Below are 13,575 nucleotides of genomic sequence, written 5' to 3'. Positions count from 1 at the left end.
AGGTGTTGAACGTTCCAGGAGTTCGGGACCTCGCGACCATCGGGGAATTGTAGTCGATAAGACCCTGGCCTTGTGACCTGCTTGACGACGAACGGGCCCTCCCACCTTGAATTGAGCTTATGTAGGCCGGACTCGTCCTGAATGCGACGCAAGACCAAATCGCCGACGCTGAATGACCGCTCCCTGACGTTGCGATCATGGTGCCGCCGGATCCCCTGCAAGTACCGGGCTGACTGAACAAGGGCGGTACAGCGAGCTTCTTCCACGGAATTGAGCTCTAATTGCCGCGCCTCGTCCGCCTCGCCTTCATTGTACATTTCGACCCTTGGGGACTTCCACATGATATCGGCCGGTAGGATAGCTTCAGATCCATACACGAGGAAGAAAGGTGTTTGTCCTGTGGCTTTGGACGGCTGAGTCCGAAGCCCCCAGATGACATGTGGTAGCTCATGCACCCATTTTCCTCCCTTCTTACTATGCTCGTCATAGAGTCTCTTCTTGAGGCCGTCAATGATCAAACCGTTCGCCCGTTCGACTTGTCCGTTAGCTCTGGGGTGTGCAACCGAGACATATTTGACTTCGATGCAGGCATTCTCGCAGAACTCCCAGAACTGGTTCGCCGTGAAGTTTGATCCCAAGTCCGTGATGATGGAGTTGGGGAAGCCGAAACGATGCAGAATATCTGAGATGAAGTCGACGACCCGATCTGGTGTAAGCTTGGCTATCGGCTTGTACTCGATCCACTTAGTAAACTTGTCGATAGCTACCAGAACATGGGTGAAACCGCCTGGTGCTGTCGTGAAGGGCCCGATCATGTCAAGACTCCAACAGGCGAAAGGCCAGGACGGCGGTATGGTGATGAGGCTGTGAGCTGGAACGTGCGTCTGTTTGCCGAAGAATTGACAGTTTTGGCACCTGCGCACGAGATCCTCCGCGTCGGTCACCGCGGTGGGCCACCAGAAGCCGGCTCGGTAGGCTTTCCCCACCAGCGTTCTTGAAGCCGCGTGATTACCGCAGACGCCGTCGTGGATCTCCCGCAGTATGGCGTAACCATCTTCCTTTGTGACGCACTTCATGAGGACCCCTGACCGGGCGCCTCGCCGATAGAGGTTGCCATTGACCAGGACGAATCCTTTGCTTCTTCGCAAGATGCGAGCCGCGTCAGCACTCCTGGCGTCGACTCCCGCTGGCAGCCGTTGATCTCGTATGAAGTCGATAAAAGCCCCTCGCCAGTCTTCCTCCAGCACCATAACCTCTCGATCGGGTTGTTGTGGACCCGCGTCGATGGCTACCTGCGGGGAAGACTTGATCGATGGCTGGTTGAGCTCCTGGACGAAGACTCCCGGCGGGACCTGGGCGCGCGTGGACCCCAGTTTAGACAGGGTGTCCGCGCCGACATTGTGCTCCCGCAATACATGATGAACTTCCAGGCCGGAGAACTTGCTTTCCAACTTGCGCACTTCCTGCACATAAGCGTCCATTGTTTCCTTGTTGCAATCCCATTCCTTGTTGACCTGCTGAACAACAAGAAGAGAGTCGCCATATACAAGTAGTCGCTTGATCCCTAGTGATATCGCCAAACGAAGCCCGTGAAGCAAAGCTTCGTACTCGGCTTCATTGTTGGATACCGCCCACAGGATCTGAATGACGTATTTCAACTGCTCACCTCGTGGGGAAATAAGCAGAACCCCAGCGCCGCCGCCGTCGAGCTTGAGGGACCCGTCGAAATACATGGTCCAATGCTCTGGCTTGTCCACTGGAGTTGGGATCTGATTCTCTCTCCATTCAGCCATGAAGTCGACTAGAGCCTGTGATTTGATTGCAGTGCGTGGCTTGAAGTCTATTGACAAAGCCCCCAGTTCCACTGCCCACTTGGATATGCATCCCGTGGCATCTTGATTGTGCAGAATATCCGCCAGTGGGAAGTCCGTGATCACAGTGATCTTGTACTCGTCGAAGTAATGGCGCAGCTTTCTGGATGTGATCAAGATAGCGTACAAAAGCTTTTGAACAGCGGGATACCGTACCTTGGATTCAGAGAGGACTTCGCTGACAAAGTAGACAGGCCTCTGCACTCCAAACGCATGGCCTTCTTCGCCTCGCTCGACTACAATAGCACTGCTGACGACATGAGTTGTTGCCGCAATGTAGAGTAGTAGATCCTCCCCTGGCAACGGTGCTGTAAGGATTGGAGGTGACTGCAGATGATGTTTTAGATCTTGCAAAGCCCGCTCAGCCTCCTCCGTCCATTGAAACTTATCCTGTCGTTTCAGGAGCTTGAAGAAGGGTAGTCCTCTCTCCCCGAGCCGGGAGATGAACCTGTTCAGGGCCGCCATACAACCTGTTAACTTTTGCACATCCTTGACTGTGGCCGGAGCCGCCATATCAGTGATGGCCGTGATCTTCACAGGGTTGGCTTCAATGCCCCGGTTGCTGATGATGAACCCGAGCAATTTCCCTAAAGGTACGCCGAAGACGCATTTGGTGGGATTGAGTTTCCACCGGAATCTGCGCAGACTGCTGAATGTTTCCTCCAAATCCGCGATCAAGTTATCGGAATCCCTGGTCTTGATGACTACGTCATCCACATAAGCCTCGACATTTCGATGCAGCTGATCCGCAAAACACATCTGGATTGCACGCTGATAAGTCGCACCTGCATTTTTCAACCCGAAGGACATTGTTTTGTAGGCGTAGGTTCCGTATGGGGTGATGAATTCAGTCTTGATTTGGTCCTCCTCTTTGAGCGCAATCTGATGATACCCTGAGTAACAATCAAGAAAACAAAGAAGGACACACCCGGCCGTCGAATCGACGACTTGGTCAATGCGTGGCAGCCCAAAATGATCTTTTGGGCAGTGCTTGTTGAGATCGGTGTAGTCGACACACATTCTCCATTCATTATTCTTTTTCTTTACAAGGACGGGATTCGCTACCCACTCTGGATGGATAACCTCTTTAATGAATCCAGCCGTGAGAAGTTTAGCGATCTCCCGTTTAATGGCCTCACGCTTATCGTGGGCAAACCTCCGCAGGCGTTGCTTCTTAGGCGTAGCCTTCGGGTGTACATTTAAGGCATGCTCGATCAACTCCCTGGGCACCCCTGGCATATCCGCTGGTTTCCACGCGAATATGTCTCGGTTAGCCCGAAGAAAGCTGACGAGCGCGAGTTCCTATTTGTTACCCAAACCCGCACCGATGATGGCGGTCTTGGATAAATCTCCCTCCTGGAGCTGGATCGTCTTGAGGGCCACATCGTCAGTCGACTGGATGCTCGACTTGTTAGCCTTCTTGGATGGAATCTCCAGCCCGGTCTGGGAGAGCTGCTGCGTGGCCGCGAGTACTTCTCCCGAAGCATCTGGCACGCGAGTAGTCGAGGCGTACTGGATCGCCTCCTGATTGCAGTCGTACGACTTCTTCAAGTCGCCGCGGAGGGTGAGCACGCCACCGAGTCCTGGCATCTTAAGAAGCAGATAGATATAATGCGGCACTGCCATGAACTTGGCGAGTGCCGGTCGACCCAGTATTGCGTGGTAAGAAGATTGGAGAGCTTCATGCCCTTCCAATGCACGATGTGTCCCTTTGGCGAGGAGGCCATCACCAAATCACCGGGGCCGAAACAACCCGAAGCCTCCCGACACGCGGTGGCTTCAGGGTTTCCGTCCCGGAGCAACAGATCCAGATCCTTCTTTGACATGAAGAGGGATCCAAGCGCATTGGCCTCCTGAACATCAGTGGCCGATTTGCGCAAGCCGGGTTGAGTCCGACCCAGCGAATCCCTGAATTGGAACGAGTCCAAGCCAGGGGAAGTTGTCGCGACACCAGAAGAAGTCGAGCTTGGAACAAATTCCATCTCGACCTGTGCCGCGGAAGCGTGGAGCGGCAAGTTGTCGAGCTCGTCGACAAACTTGTTGAGGCCGCTGCGAGGATCCGCAGCGATGGTTTTCGGCGTCATGTCGACGAGGAAAAATCGCCGAAAGTTGCCCGCACCGTCTGCGACGCAAACCCACGAGCCAAAAACAAACGTCGTACCCTCAGAGGGAACTGACCTGATGAATTTGAAAAATGCCATCGAGCTCGCCGGCGAATCTTCGACGCGCTCCCCTACCTGGCGCGCCAGCTGTCGGTGTTTAACCGGCTGCCCACCGAGGGATATACCCAAGGTGGTAAGTTTTGGGTGAGGGAACGCCGAGATCAGGAACTCGAAGGTGCAAAGAACACAAGACTTTAGACAGGTTCGGGCCGCGCGGAGCGTAACACCCTACGTCCTGTACAGTGGTTTGTATTCTCTTTGGGGCAGAATGACCTAATGATCTTCTGTTTTGAGGGGGTTCCCTGACCTCCCTTATATACCCGAGAGGTCAGAGTTACAAAGATGCTAACCAACCTCTGTCAAGGGATCATACCAGAACATATCTCGAGTAGATCCTCTCCGTGTTGGTTAACTCTATCTCCTATTTAAACGGGATAAACAAGAGATAAACAAAATGAATAAGAGATAAGACGGGCTTAATCCCTTAAACTTCGTGACATGCCCAGCCCAGTGGCCCCGGGTCTGACATCTGTTAAGAAGAAAATAAAGAAGCATCAGCACAAATATAAATATTAACACCAGTGTCAACCCACCATTCGTGTGAACCAAAGACTGAAAGAACTGTAGGTAATAAATTACCGTACCCCGATGTTCCTCCAGGCTCGCTAATGACCATGTTGGCGGAGTTGTTGCCTTTGCGATTCGGACACTTTGCAGCAAAGTGTTCCGTACTAGCGCACACATAGCAATCTCCCTTCTTCTTCTTCTTCTTAAAAGTGGTTGTCTGGTTAATCCTTGGTTGGTTCTGCGGTGGCTTTTTCTTGTTCTTGTGGGAGTTATTCTTCTGAACAAGATTGGCGCTAGAAGCACCAACAACTCCTTTCCCACGTATGTCCTTTGCTCTCGCCTTCTCCTCAACATCAAGAATCCCTATGAGTCCATCTATGGTGAACTCCTGTCTCTTGTGTTTTAGAGAAGTAGCAAAATCCCTCCAAGAAGGTGACAGCTTAGAGATTATACCTCCGGCTACAAACTTATTGGGTAACACATATGGGGACTCTTTGCTATAATTTTTGAGATCTTTTGTCAGAATATATATTTCATGAGCCTGTTCCACCACAGAACGGTCTTCGACCATCCTATATTCAAGGAACTTCTCCATCATATACAACTCACTGCCGGCGTCAGATACTCCACATTGAGCCTCAAGAGCATCCCACAACGCTTTGCCAATTGGCAGCCGGATATAGAAATCCACCAGGTTTTCATCGAGAACACTAATGACCAAGCCTCGAAAGAGGATATCAGCCTCATCGAACGCACTCCCTTCCTCTGGAGAGAACTGTTCAGGCTTACCCTCTTTTACATGGATCGCTCTCGATAGTGTTAACCATAGTATAAGCCGCTCTTGCCAACGTTTGTAATTTGAACCATCAAAAGGTGGTGGTTTGATTGATGCAGCAAAACTAGATACCGAAAGCCTATTAACAAATTTATTTTTTTGGATTGTTAGAAAACTAGGCAATTTTCAGTATATTTTAATTCCAAATATTACTAGCAATTTCATGATATAAATGAGTGATAATGTGTGAATAAGATATGTGCATGTGTTCATGTTATTCTTACTAATAAGCATGAACAAAGAGTTAAACCAAAATAGGTTTAGAATGTACTCCAAGGCGGGACCTGTGACGGAGGCACCGGTTGCGCCGTTACCAGCTGGAATAGACATGCTATTCGACTGGCCTTGCTCGAAGTAGCCGAACTATACCGATGCAGGAAGATATTCGCAGTGCAGTCCCACGAATGGTCACGCCGGGAAGTAGATGTTCAGGGAGCGAGCAGTCGCGTCAAGACGCTCCCCAAAAACCTGATTGCCCACGTCCCGGAGACGAACCTGGACGTCGTAAAGAGCCTTGATTGTCCAGTCATTACTGTCAACATTAATTCTCCGTCATGTCCGGCCGGCCTCGGCGAGGCGAGCGAGCGCGCGCGCGTGTGGTTCACCATCCTCCTCTTACCGGCTTCACAGATAGTGTACACGAAGTCCACCCTTTAAGTCGGTTGAGATCCTTCTCAAATCCCGGTACGGAATTAAACAATTGATTCCTTAGCATTTAATAGTGGACTTTAAATTCTTTTATTATAAACCCATAATTCCAACAGGACGAAGCAAGCAGGTACGCGCTGGCGCCCAAAGGGAAGGCCCGACGGCAAGCTCAATGTTGGTGTAAACTTGAGGTTCGTCTGCCTATCACGATCGGAATCAGCAAGTGGTAAGCACGCTACTTTTGAAGGGACAGGAACCCGTAGGATTTTCAGATATCCTGTGCGTGCAGATCAATTTCCGTTTTACTGTACTATTTTACAATTCTACCATAGGGAAGCTGGAGTATTTAAGACTATACCTTTTCATCTTTAATTGACCAACCAAAACTTCATCCCTTAGAGAAGCCAACAAAATTACAACTTTTTAATGCAAGAAGACAAAATTAAGTTTCGAAATGGCTAGTCATAATTCGAATCAAAGATTTAAAACATATGCCAAAGAAAATATAAATCAGTCGCATTATTATATATATATATATATAGGTACCAAAGTTCACCATCAGTTCATCATCTGAGAGTTCCAACTCGTGACCATGCCAGCTGCGTTCTTCCTCCTCCTCCACCTCGCCTTCTTCTCCGCGCTCCACCTCCCCCTCCCTCCCGCGTCCGCGTGCCCCGACCTCCCGTCCATGACCGTGGACGCCGCGTGCCGGAAGGCGGCCGGCACGCTGCTCATGTACGAGCTCTGCAGGGACGCCATGCGGGACGTCACCTACCCGTCCAACGGCGCCGACCTCTACGCGCTCGTCGCGGCCAAGCGCGCCCTGGCGTCCTTCGACGGCACCGCGCGCGCCGTGGGCGCGCTGCTCGGCGGCGGCGGCCGCTCCCTGACCGGCGCCGAGCGGAACGCGTACGCGCTCTGCAGGGAGTCCTACGCCCAGGCCACGGGCACCATGGACGCCGTCGTCGCCGCGCTGGTCGGGTGCCGGTTCGCTGAGGGGGACCTCGGGCAGGTGTACAGGGACGGGGTCGCGCAGGTGGAGCGCTGCAGGGACCGCGTGAGGGACCTGCCGGCGTCGCCGCTCTACGCCAGGAACCTCGTCGACCGGAACATGGCCGTGCTCGCCTACTTCGTCGGGAGACTGCTCGGCGGCGTTCAGTAATGGCGTCGTTGTCGTCATGTACTCATGTGGATGGAAAGCTAGCTGTGGTGTGGTGGGCATGAATACTTGCTGGATCAGCTCCATGCTGCTGTTCTGTGCCAATTCCTAGCTAGTAATTTGCATTTGTATTAATTTCATAAGATGTCAGCATGAAGAAACCAGCTAGCTGGCTGATCACTGGAGCCTATTCATGCCGCAAATTCCTATCCCCCATGAAGGCGTGAACTAGTTGGTGAATAAAATTCGTATTTTCCATGATTCCATTGCTTTCTTACCCGTGAAGTCAATTTTTTAACACGCATTGCATCGTTCGATTCTTTGCAACCAGCTGGAAAACCGTGGATATTAAAATTTGGCTTTGAAATCTTGTTGCAAAACCGTGCATGCTGCATGCAAGCTTGACCGGTAAGTTGGCCTCAAAATTGAAGGCAGTAGCCAGCAATGCATTTGAGATTTGACTGCAGTGGAAAGACGGTCGTCCATGCCAAGCATTTACCGCCTAGATATATCTTGCAAGCAGACAAGCACTGCCCGCCTGGCAGAGCTCGATCTCTATAGAACTACATGCCACAAATGTCGACGTAAAAACTACAACTTTCTTTCCTAGTGACGTAAAATGATTATTGTTAGCAAAGTAGGTGCACAATAATGGTTGGCTGTAAATGAGGCCATTGGTGTGCTGCAGAAAACATACTCCCTCCATTTTAAAATATTGTTCCTAGACCCTCTCTCTCACACACACATACATAGAAATAAAAGGGGATGCAATAATATGTTATAGAAGTCTATCACAACCGAATAAAGATTACATTGTGTTAGAAAACGAACAAACAAGAGAGAGTGTAGAAAGACAAACAATTTTGACAAGGCCCGGGTCACAAATATATATATCCAAAAAGTTCTATTACTTAAGTCTCTTTTAAAATGCTTATATGTTTCTCAAATTGCTAGATCATGGTTGTTTGATGGCATACTAAATCATAATTATAGCCAATATAATGTTATGTTTATTGAGAAAAAAATAAGTACTTGATTTTATTGTGCTATGGATGATCCGCTACATTTTTGCATTTGCATGCTGCAAATAAACAACGACAACATCCAAACATTGCTGTTACGATAATTAGCATATATAATTTTATTGAATTACCATGCACCCCACATATGTACTAAGAACAATTCCAAGGAAATATCAAGAAAAGAAAAAAAATGTCATTGAAAGTATGATTTAAACAAATCGATTGACCATTAATTTTTCTTATTTACTAGAGTTATTAAATATGAAGGATTATGGGGTTATTTTTTTTAGAAAATGGAACTGTTCCGGCCTCTGCGACCGCACACAGCCATGTTCTTACAGCAAATTCAGCTTCAAAGTTGATCACCGAAATAGAAATAAAAGTTTACCAAAAATCTAAGCAAAGTCTATTATTGCTTTTCTATCCGTTCTTTGCAAAGATATCCGAGATGATGACTTCCAGCACCTTGGGGTTATGGAGCAAGTATAGTTTTATACATTTATTTTGGTGTGACGGATGTCATTCTACTAATAATTGCTCAAGAAAAGAAATCTCGTTTTAGACTACAAGTGTTTCCGTTGCATCATTATTCATAAATACAAATAAATCTCATGCATATAAAATGATCATTAATTTATCAATGCAATCCTCATCAAGGATATTGCACATGACAATATCTATACACAATGCCATTGTCTATTTTGATATGCGTGTATGCGTACATGATTGGAGTGAATCCAACACTTGGGTGCAGTTTTCATTTATATATCAGATTTGCACCATTGTTTCGATTCCGTGTAAAGCAGGATATATATAGTGATATAATCATTTCGCAGAATGAGATATTGTTACGAGAATCATATGTTACAGAAGTCTATCACAACTGAATAAAGATTATACTGTGTTAGAAAACGAACAAGCAAGAGAGGGTGTAGAAAGATAAACAATTTTTACTAGCAGTGGGTCACAAATATATCCACAAAGTTCTATTTTACTTAAGTCTCTTTTAAATACTTAATGTGTTTCTCAAATTGGTAGAGCACGGTTTGATGGCTTACTAAATCATAATTATAGCCAATGTTACTGTTGTTGAGAAAAATAATGTACGTACTTCAATTTATTGTGCCACGGATAATCCGCTATACTTTTGCATTTTCGTGCTGCAAATAAACAGCCACATATGTACTTTTAAAATTCATTGAAAGATTTAAGCAAACTGATTGACCATTAGTTTTTTTTCTTATTTACTTGAGTGATTAAATATGAAGTATTGTGGGGTTATGGAGCAAGTATAGTTTTATACATTTGTTTTGGTGTGACGGATGTCATGCTATTGATAAATTGGTGAAGAAAAGAAATCTCGTTTTAGACTATAAGTGTTTCCGTTGCATCATTATTCATAAATACGAATAAATCTCACGCATATAAAATGATCATTAATTTATCAATGCAATCCTCATCATGGATATTCAAAATGACAATATCTATACACAATGCCATTGTCTATTGCACATCATTTGAGTAAATCCAATACTTGGTGCAGTTTTCATCTATACATATCATATTTGCACCCATTGTTTTCGATTCCGTGTGAAGCAGGATATATATAGCGACGTAATCATTTGGCAGAATGAAATATTGTTACGAGAATCATATCCATCTTGCGAAGTCATAAATAATAATCTTGCCTTATTTAATTTCATATTCTTTAAAAATATTGCATATCCGCATATCTTATCAAGATCAGACCATTGAAAATGAGAATCATCCTATAAATAGCCCCCAAATTGCTTAGTTTTGCAGTTGCTCCCCAAGAAAAACATCAACATAAAACAATTGCAAATATGAAGGCAGCATCCATGCTCACCTTCATCCTTGCATTCTTGGTCCCTATGGCCACCTTGTTCATCACCGGCGCCGCCTGTAACAACGTCGCCACCATGAAAAGGGATGACGCGTGCCACAAGTCATGCGACATGAAGCCCGAGTGGTACGAGCTCTGCCAGGAGACGCTGCGGCCCGCGCCGGACACTGCCGAGGTCACCTTGTATGCTCTCATGGCGACGAGGCAGGCCAATCTGAAGTACGGAGATACCATGAACACGATCAACCAGATGTTGGGGGCTGGGAATCTCCCCAGCAAGGAGAGGGAAGCCGTCAGTCACTGCAAGGGGAAGTATGGAGAGGCAGCAGCCCTGATGGCTAGCATCGCCAAGCAGCTGGATGGCTGCGACTTCACGCGCGGCAGGCAAGAGTACATAGATGCGCAGGTCGCCATTGGGTCCTGCCAGGACGGGCTGTGGACGTTCCAGTACATGCCACTATATGCCATGGTCACGGCCGATCATGATCTGACTATGGTCACGTTTGAACTGGGGGGCCTGATTTTTGGCAATTAGACGGCAGCCATATATAGCGTTTTTCTGTATGCTATTAGATTTTACTCCCTCCATCCCAAAAAACAAGTCATAAGAATAAATTAACAAAATGGTAAAATAACCATATTTTTCCCTATTTATTACCCATATTTGGCACTAATTGATTCTTGCATGCACATGCACTTTCTAAATAAGGTAAGATGACTTGTTTTTTGGATAAATTTTAAATCATAGAATGACTTATTTTTTTTGGACGGAGGGAGTATATAGCAAAAACTATATGCATAGCTATTTATCTGTAGACATTGTTCGTTTCTTGTGATCATGATACAAATCAATCAAAACGTACCGGTATACTACTTTTGCTTGAGATGGTTGCATACAATGTTTTTTTTAGTTGAATTGGTCAATACATGCAATTTAATATGATATCACGGTTAGAGATCTTAAGTTCGGTTACTTGCAAGTGCAATTTAATAATATAATTATGGCCAACTTATCTTATTTTCACATTTTGAGGCCGGTTGGTGCATGATCCATATCTATCTATCTATCTACCTCTAGTATATTTTATTTTGGACATTATAATGCACAACGTTCTCAAGATTAAATCTCATTGAAAATTCTTAATCAATCCAATATTCAAATCTTCCATAGATAACTTAGGTAACAAGATCTATCTCTTTGCAATTTCATTTATTATTATCTATTACATGCTTGCCGAGAATTGCTTATGCATATTTATATTAGATTCATCATTTTCATTGCCTAATGGCTAGAGCAAGTTTCGTATGGTAGCTTCCTTGTGCTTCCCTCTAATCCATGAACAATAATCTATATGGTTTCTTAGTTGTAGGTAGCTAGCACTTGTTTTGTATAAACATAAATACACTTAAATCCCATGTATATAGAATGATCATTAATTACTTTACCAATGCAATCCCCCGATCATGGTTCTTACAGATGACAATATTAAATCATCATAGATTTTTCTATCATGCTTGCACTGATTGTTTGTGTTCCATGTGCTTGTGATGGAGTGAAGCAAGATCTAGTGAAATACATTCCATATGGCAGCATTTAATTTCTTGACAGGAAATGATGCTTGTTGTGGGATAACCTGCGAAATATAAAACTTAATTGGCATATCTGTTTTACGGAGTGCTCTTGTAAATGCTGCTGCATCTCTGTACGTCTTACCATGATCTGCCTAGCTAGCTAGTTGTCCATCATCCTATTTATAGGCCCCAAACCCACAACAGAAACATCAACAATGAGGACCTTCGTCCTGGCAACGATCCTGGTCTCTCTGGCCATGGTGTTCACCGCCGGCGCCGCCTGCGACAACGTGCCCTCCACAAAAATGGAATACGCGTGCCGGGCGTGCCACTCCAACTGGTACCATGTGTGCCGGGACGCCCTGCAGTCCGCGCCGGACGCCGCCGAGGTCAGCACCTACGCGCTCATAGCGACGAGGAAGGCCAACCTGAAGTACAGCGACACCATGAACGAGATCACCATGATGTTGGGGGTCGGGATCCTCCCCGGCGAGGAGAGGGAAGCCATCAGCCATTGCAAGAAGTACGAGGAGGCGTGCGGGCAAATGGCGAGCGGCGCCGGCCATCTCTCCGGCTGCGACTTCATGCACACCAGGCAGGAGTACATGGACGCGCTCACTGCCATTAGGTCCTGCCTGGACAGGCTTCACGGCTCGTTCCGGAGCTTGCCGCTGTACGCCATGGTTGCGGCTGATTTTTCTCTGACCGGGGTGGCCAATGACTTGGAAGCCCTGATCAATGTTGGCTAGTAGATGGCGCGGCAATGCAAGATGCGCACACGGTGTTGTTTCTTGACGTCTATCTATGTGCTAGCTGCTAGGTCTTACATGGCCATGGCTGCGGCTAGAGTCCTAGCTCTATAATGTTATATACTGTGATGTGATAGTCTCTCTTGAATCTTGATCATTAGGTTATAATAAGAATTATGGTGTATTTTGTGATGTTAATCAGAGGGGCTTGCTACTTATTCACTTACAAGTTTGCTGCAGCTTCACAAAAATTTATTGCATTTTTTGTTGAAAACATTATCACATATCTGCACTGATTATTTAACTGAAAGCACCCCAACTATTTTAGAAAAAATATACATCTACACTCGTATCTATTTAATTGAAAAATATACGACATCTTGGGTAGTGCCATGCACAATAGTAACTAATAAGAAAAATGCAGTCTTAAGACCTAGAGTCTAGGTAGATTTTTAAAAGAAACAAAAAAGAGTGTCTATATATGTACGGGGTAGAAACAAGCAAGGTATTCAACTTAACATGTGGAAGAAAATAATTTGTTACAGATTGCAGTGGGTAACATTTTCACAGGCCTTTTTTATTATGGGCAGCTAGCTAAAAAGGTTGTCATCAGCAGCCTGATGAACAAATAGTTTATGATTTTTGTAGTAGTGTACGATTTAAGAAAATCGGTGGAGCAAGTATAATTTTATATATCTATTCTAGTCTAATGCTTGATCTAGAAAAGAAATCTTATTTTAGACGTCTAATGCTTCTTTTGGATCACCATAAATACACATGAATCCTATATATGCATATAGAATGGTCTCCAATTTATCGATGCATCACTTTTGGATCACTCCATAATTTTTGCACCGACTGTTTGGATTCCCTATGGATGCGATCGAGTGATGAAGCAAGATATACATAGTGATCTACGTATCCGATCCATATGGGCAGCATTTAATTTAATTTCTTGAACAAAAGGATACTTCTTGCTCGTCAAATATAAAACTTGCATCAGCATTTCTGTTTATAAATTTTGTTGCATCTGGCTTAACTTGTTGAGAATCATGTATCCTATTTATAAATAGGCCCCAAACGCTTCTTAGTTTCGCTACCACACTAGTAAGCCCCCCAACAGAAA

This window comes from Panicum hallii, chromosome 6 (genome assembly GCF_002211085.1).
Source record: "Panicum hallii strain FIL2 chromosome 6, PHallii_v3.1, whole genome shotgun sequence".
NCBI classification, from domain to species: Eukaryota; Viridiplantae; Streptophyta; class Magnoliopsida; order Poales; family Poaceae; genus Panicum; species Panicum hallii.
The sequence above is the reverse complement of the archived record's forward strand: the minus strand, read 5'-3'. Positions refer to the sequence as shown.